The sequence below is a fragment of the Ischnura elegans genome, chromosome 9 (genome assembly GCF_921293095.1).
Source record: "Ischnura elegans chromosome 9, ioIscEleg1.1, whole genome shotgun sequence".
Classification (NCBI taxonomy): domain Eukaryota; kingdom Metazoa; phylum Arthropoda; class Insecta; order Odonata; family Coenagrionidae; genus Ischnura; species Ischnura elegans.
This window is the reverse complement of record NC_060254.1, coordinates 345,300-352,620: the sequence shown is the minus strand read 5'-3', so window position 1 is coordinate 352,620 and position 7,321 is coordinate 345,300. Positions and strand designations below refer to the sequence as shown.

The 7,321-nt window shown below is 38.5% G+C and overlaps 1 long non-coding RNA gene across 1 annotated transcript; it reads right to left on the bottom strand.

Annotated features, from left to right (window-relative positions):
• Nucleotides 1–304: 304 nt before the first annotated feature.
• Nucleotides 305–2,345, bottom strand: LOC124165735. The gene is made up of 3 exons (XR_006866303.1): nt 2,219–2,345; nt 1,987–2,131; nt 305–720 (listed from the first exon to the last, which is right to left on the bottom strand). It is a non-coding gene; the product is annotated as an uncharacterized LOC124165735 (long non-coding RNA).
• Between the last annotated feature and the right edge of the window lie 4,976 nt (nt 2,346–7,321).

Here is a 7,321-nt window from a genome sequence, read left to right as displayed (position 1 = left end):
CGGTAATGGAGGACTTCAGCGCTGCTATGCGGCCAATTTTGGCAATATGGTACCATGACATCCCCTCCCCAAACGCTTGAAATCGTGGAAAAAAGGGATATTACACATGGAGGATAAGCTTATCCCCACAATATCTGATTTCTCCAAGGATAAGTTCAAATCTGTGCTGGCTGGGATGTAGTCACCAATGAAGATTCACATTAAAGTATTATCTAAGATATTTGGTACTGTCACAGTGTAAAAAATATTCCTGCATGATAATTCCAATATGCCTGTAAATATACGTACAGGGCCCAAAACTCTGTCAATATTATTATAAAAAATTAAACTGGGCACAGACAGTGTACTTCACGTTGTGTCTCTGATCCATCTTGCAGCAACAAATAATTAAAAATATATTGAAACAAAAAATGCAGGTGAGAGAAATTTTGAACAAGCCAATGGCCTCAAGAAGGTGATACACATTAAATTATTATGGCCACCAGAGATTGAAATACTGCATAAATATCACTACATACTAAAATGCACTCAAGATGCAGCAGAGTTATAAGAGAATCATTTAAATTCCCGTGTGGTATAGGGCCACAAGAGATATAAAATCTAAATGTAAGCAAAAATAAAATAATAATTACATGACCTTTAGTTAAACAGCAACACACTTCCACCATCCTTGTGAGGAGAATTCTAACTTGAGGTCACCAAAATGCATCAAACAGGTAGCTGCAAAAAAAGGGAAAGGCAACTATAATTTGATGATAATGGTCAAAATGAAAGCATTGAATGCATATGTAATAGCAATTTGCTGATTATTCTGTTATGAAATGCAACCATTTCATAGAATACCATGGACATAATTTGCTTAGAAAAAATACTGGCAAAGCTATATGATTAATTATGAATTTCATGCACAGTATAAATTTGCATCGATGTGGATGAGTAGATACAAAGTTACTTGTGATATGCAAGAGCTTTCACCTTCTTTACCATGTGATGTAGAAGCAACCATATTCACACCAGAGGAAATTTTAACAATGGATTTATAAGAGGCAACAGAAAAAACAGAGATGGCACGGCATTAAAATTTGATTGAGGGTTTCATTTGTAAATTACTCTCTGAAAAAATGTCTTCCACAAATTATGAAGTTATTATTTAGCTTAGCAACATCTTGTAAGAACAAATTAGGGTTGCCACATAATTCTCACCACTTCTTCTGATGTCACGCAGAAAGCCATGCACAAAAGAAAACGGTATACTGAATACCAAATTCAAGGAATGCCCAAGACATTCCATATCAATGCCACCACAAAATTAGTTTCTGACCCGCACATATTTGGGTATGCTATAACTTGGTCCTTGACATATCTTTATTATTTAAATGGAGAGGGCCAAAAATTTATTTTTAAAGAGCTATCAGCATTTATGGTATAACATGGTTTCTGAAAATTGCCAAATCAATGCAATACAAATAAGATAAGTAATAATCAGTGGAGGAATTGATCACAATCTAGGGACAGTTTTTGTCTTTCAATAAAGCTGAGTATGCACTCAATTTAGAGAAGTCATGCAGAATATCGGCATAAAACAATAGTCCTGGCAATTCGCTGTAAACGAAATTGCCAACAAATTAGCATAATACATACAAACCAGCACAATGGAAATAATATCCTTAACATTCACCGTCACGATCACTTACACAGAATGCAGTTGTACTGAGACCGTCACCTAATATGGCTCTTAAGTTTTTAATACCGGAAATTTTATCGCTAGTTTCAAGGCTGTAAACATTATCATTTCATTGGTAAATAAACTCAAACTGACAAGTCAATTAACTATAACACAGCGACCATTAATCACATACCGCAGTTAGGTACTCAACTACATCCAACAGCAAAAGAAAACACACATCTACGTACAATCGCGCAGGTAAAAACGTTTCAGACAATTTTTTATCCAGAAATTGAACACTACACATATCAAATACTTACACGACATAAATGACCGCGTACACGGCGTTTACAGCCACTTTCATAGCCTGTGTAGCCGTCTGAGTAGTGTGTGCAGTCAAACCGCACAAACAACATAGCCATTTCCTTCAAGGTAGACATCATTGGATAATTATGCTGAGTATGCCTTAAAGAAATAATGGCAACATTAGCAACAAAAACCCCATAAAATGACAGACCAAATGAACGTTTGACAAAATCAACAAAACCTTACCTGGTGAGTGGTCACGGAAATCGGAATATTTCACTGCATTTTCATTGACAGCCACTGACAACACATTTGCTACGTAATATCAAGCGTTATCTCACTTTAAATTTAGCTTGAAGCACATTTTCAACACTTTTAGGCCCGTATCATAAAAGTCCCCTCGAAGCCGGCCTCCACCTCATTGTCGTCAGGAGGAGGAGATACGATATCATAAAACCGACCTCAACCTCAAAAACGTCGAATTTTGAGGCCAGCCTCAGCTCAAACTTTGAGGTTAGATTATTGTCGGCTCAAAGTGTTTGAGGTGACTTCCGCCATTGCGAGAAGATGATGATTATTCATCCACGATTATTAAACTCTTCCGTTATTTTGTGCCAGCATCTTGCCTTGCTTAAAACGGACTCCGCATCCGAGCGCTTACACTCAATTACGTCCTTGTACTTGACCACCAAATCGCACAAAATTTCCTGCTCCTGCCTGGCCATGCGCTCCGACTTACAAGGGGAATACACGACCTTCGGGTGGCCGATTGAGCTCAAATTTTCTGATTCGGCAGATCACGGCTATCAATTAAATATGCCGAAGCAAGACGACGCACTTCTCAAAACTTTTCGAGAAAAAAGCAATTAAAATCTTAAAAAACGGGTCTACGGTATATATCCGGTATTTCCTTACGTTTACTTCAAAACAGCGGTGGCCCAGTGGTAACTGGTGGTTGACTGTGGATGTAAGGACTGGGAGTTCGATCCTCACTCACGGTACTTCTTTTATTTTACTAAATTCTTCGTTTGTAAGTTTCGGGATACTACTCGAACAAACGGAGAACGTGTTCATTCCTCCGCCGCATCGACTGCCCTGTATTTTTGACGGTATACACGTGTCATACATGCTTACGAATAATTTTCTCAATTAAACTCCCAATGAAAGCATAATCCGTCGATAGGGTAGATTTCCCTCCCAATTAATAATTTAAATGTCATTATTCTGACCCCACCCCTACAGAAGACAATAGGGAAATTGCATACTTTTTATAAACAGTATGCTGATATACTACAGTAAATACTTAGTACCGCAATATACTTTTTTCCGCTTAAAATTCAGTTTATACCCTAGAAAATGACTCCCAAAAGTCGCCCGAGTTTCGCGGGCTAAAAAATACCGCCCCCACCAATCTTTGGCTGTGACGTCATAGTTCAGTACGAGTCCAAGATCCAAGCCCAGCAACTGCAGGTTTGGAAGAGCCACGTTGCGTTTAAAGGAGAACACGGGTGAAATAAGGAAAAATTACAAGTGGTGCATTGTTCCTCGGTGCAATAACACCCCAGAAAAAATTTTCGTCTGCATTCCCACGGAGGAAATTAGAAGAAAAGCCTCGATGCATGCCGTCTGTCGGGATGAGCGTTACGGAAAAATAAGAGTATAATAAACGGAATGATAAACCCGTGTGCTATGTGAGCGAAGATAACTTTAATATAAATAATATTTCCATATTTCATTGACTGAATATCTTGAAACTGAGATTTTTCGATAATTCGGCCGCCGTAGAATAAACTCAACTCAACTTCACAACAAAAATCGAGATAGGTGTTTCTCGATGGTTACGATCTTTACGATGGACTCAAATTAAAGTGCCTTAATGATTATTAAGGCGCTTGTTCAATTTCAGTTACGGAAGGACATAGAAAATTCCATGTTGTTTAAAATCAAGGGAGGAAATATGAAAATATAGAGCAACGTTGATCCTCATGCATTCGAGTGCCAGCCAAGAAGACAGCGTTTTCTTCTACTCTCGGCGTCAAAATGATGTGCCGCTGTACTTGGAAATTTATATCCTGGCTTCACTGCATGCTATAATAATGAACTATTCGTCATTTTAAAGGAAATTTTATCCTAAATTCTGATTTATTTTATTACAAAAAATTTCAAAAATGTAGACACGGCCAGTGCAATAAATGACTCCGCGCACCGAAAAATTAGCCGTTTTGTCAACTTCATGAACTTTGCAACTCAACCTAGGGAAAACTACTACGTCTACAGCATTCATCTTCCACATTAATTTACACTCATTAGTGCGGATTAATGAAATGACTTTTGGGTAATTTTAGAACTTATATTTTGTTATAAATTAATGAAAATATTTAAACATTATCTTGTCCCATAGTTTATCCCGAAAGATAAAGGAAGTTGTAGATGGAAAAAGAATGGAATCCAGAGGTGGTCACAAAAAATTAATCGCAGCATTCTTTGATTTTATTCTACGCCGTTGCTTGCTTTTCAGAAAAAGTTGAGTCACAAGAGGAATGTTCCGCGGCCCTTAATTTGGAAACTGTGGAGATAGAGGAAGACGTGTGGATCAGCAATTTCCATTTAGTTGGTTGTCAGGATAAACCAAGGATCCATTTAAAGGTTGTCAGGCCATCGTATGAAGATAGGATCCTGATGTGCACCACAGGGGAAATGGGGTGTTTGAGGGAAAGTCAAACCCAAAGTTGCCCAAAGAATGTGCAGTTCTCTCATATGTTGCTCTTTCCCCAGTTAAAACCAAATAGAAATTGGATTGGGATGATATTTTCACCACGGGTTCCAGTGATAGTGAGAGTGCAGGTGATCATGGTTATCGTCGAAGGTCATCCCTCTATGATTTCCGATACGGAATTTTTAAGTGACAACCGATGGCAATGACGATGAGCTCGCCTTTAGAGTAGGTTTCAGATATATCGAGAGAAAAGCTCCCAAAATGTATTAAAGACTCTGCTTGGAAAACATTCACATTTTAATGCTACTTTAGGAAGGATTTCATTACAAAAGTAACTTATTAACACCTGAAAACGTTGTGTTAATTACATTGATCGAAGTGCGATTGACCGATTCTTTCTGCAGAATAGGAAGTGGCTTCGGGGTTTTTGAGTCACAAGATGGTAGATTGTGTTGGAAGTTCGTCTATATTATCGCTACTAAATTGAAACATTATTCGTCTGGCTTCCTCAGAGCTTCCTGTCGCCCTCCAGGCAAGGTATTTTTAAGTTGAAAGTATCATCGACAGCTTCGAGGTGGAAATAAGTTCACCATAAGACTCTACCGGACTGCCAAAAGAATACACATTTCACATGAGTATATACGCTTTCGCCAATATTACACGCAAGTCTCACTTTGTTATGAACTATAAAACATTTCAGATGCACATCAGCTACCTTTCCATTTCTCGGCATCGACTTTCGGCGCCGACGAAGTCTAGTAAAATACCCTGTTATCATGATGGAATCAATAACAGGAAGCTTGATAGGATCGGCCTAAGAATAACCATATTCCTTCATCTTTACGCAATTTATCGCTTTCAATGGAGGAGAAATAGATCAAATAATAGCCCTGAAGTCACAATAGACAACTCCGATACGTCTGCACTTCAATAAATGAATCATAACCATGCCGTCGCATGTATTCAAGTATGCAACCTCTACTATGGCCGGGCCGCCGTGCCTCCTCGTACTGAACTATGACGTCACTTTTCTACCAGCCAATCATCGGGCGTTTTCGCTTCTCACTAGAATTTGAAAATTCTCGTGAACTTTGATGCATTAAATATCGCAAACCACGTCATAAAATAATAAAAAAACTTTCACCGAGGTATGCAAACATATATTTTTATATAATTTTGGGGCTATTGATTATATCTGAAATATATGCAAGTTCCCTATTTACACTCGCAATACCCTAATATACCTAGAGAGAACAAATAAAGACAAAATCGCCCTAGGAAAGGCTATTATATAGCCCTTGCTTCATTTCCTACCCCTTTCAGCACTTATTATTGCTTAAAAAAATGAATTAAAAATATTTTCATTGAGCTAACGAAGGTAAGAAAACAATATTTAAAAATGCAAACAATAAAAACCTTGAATAATAAAATTAAAAAAAAGGACCGTGAGTGAGGATCGAATTCGCCATCCTTTTACATCCACAGTCAACCACCGTTACCACTGGGCCACCGCTGTCTTTAAGTAAATGTAAGAAAATACCGGATATATACCTTAGACCCGTTTTTTACGATTTTAATTGCTTTTTTCTCGAAAAGTTTTGAGAAGTTCGTCGCCTTGCTTCGGCATATTTAGTTGATAGCCGTGATCTACCGAATCAGAAAATTTGAGCTCAATCGGCCACCCCAGTCGTCAGGTCGTGTATTCCCCTTGTTAGCCATTTCTGTTTCTATTGTTGATATTGGCGGGTATATCCCCGGCCGCATTCGGTATATCGCTACTGCGCATGTCTGCGCAAATACGATTCGAAAAAATGAACATGGAACAATGCTGGAAGACTGTCAACTCTGAAACCAGAAACATCGTCCTCAACAATGCGTCATTTCCGCTGGCTCAAACCCCTCCTCCTATGAGCCGAGCTGGAGGAGACTTTTATGATACGACGCGGTCGAGGGATCTCCTCGTCGAGCTAGGCCGGCTTCAAACGAGGCCATCCTCAACTTCAACTTCGAGGGGACTTTTATGATACGGGCCTTAGCCTTTAAAAAAGCAATGAGGCACGACAGATTTCAAACCGCAAGCAACGGAAAACTTGGTATCAAAGATCATATATTTCAGAAAGGAACCATGGAATCGATGCGCATTCCCGTCGTTACTTGTTTACCGCACCTATAAAAAACGATATAGTAACTTTAATTCTTCATTTTATGCAATATTATTCACCAGTACGTCTTAAAATAAAACAATAAAGAGATATTATTGTATTTCACAATTCAAAAATCAAATTTAAATACAGCTTACCGCACCTATAGAGGGTATCCAGTCCGAGGGAACCAGTTTGCCCTATCCTCTTGGACAGCTATGCTACCTGCGCCCAGGATCCTAGTCCGTCTACAGAGCCATCTGTATAGCCTTTTTCTACACTACTTCCTCATAGGGTGTAAGGAAAAGAAAATGAATTTCAACTACCGTCACTTGTAAAGGTGTGTTGAGAATAATTATTTTCATACATGCTAATATTATTTCTGTTCATGCAATTTTAAGGGTAGAGTGTACCAGTGATATGTTTTGCCACTGGTGTGTATACCCACGTACACACCTATATGGTATTAATATTGATGCATCATTTATATAC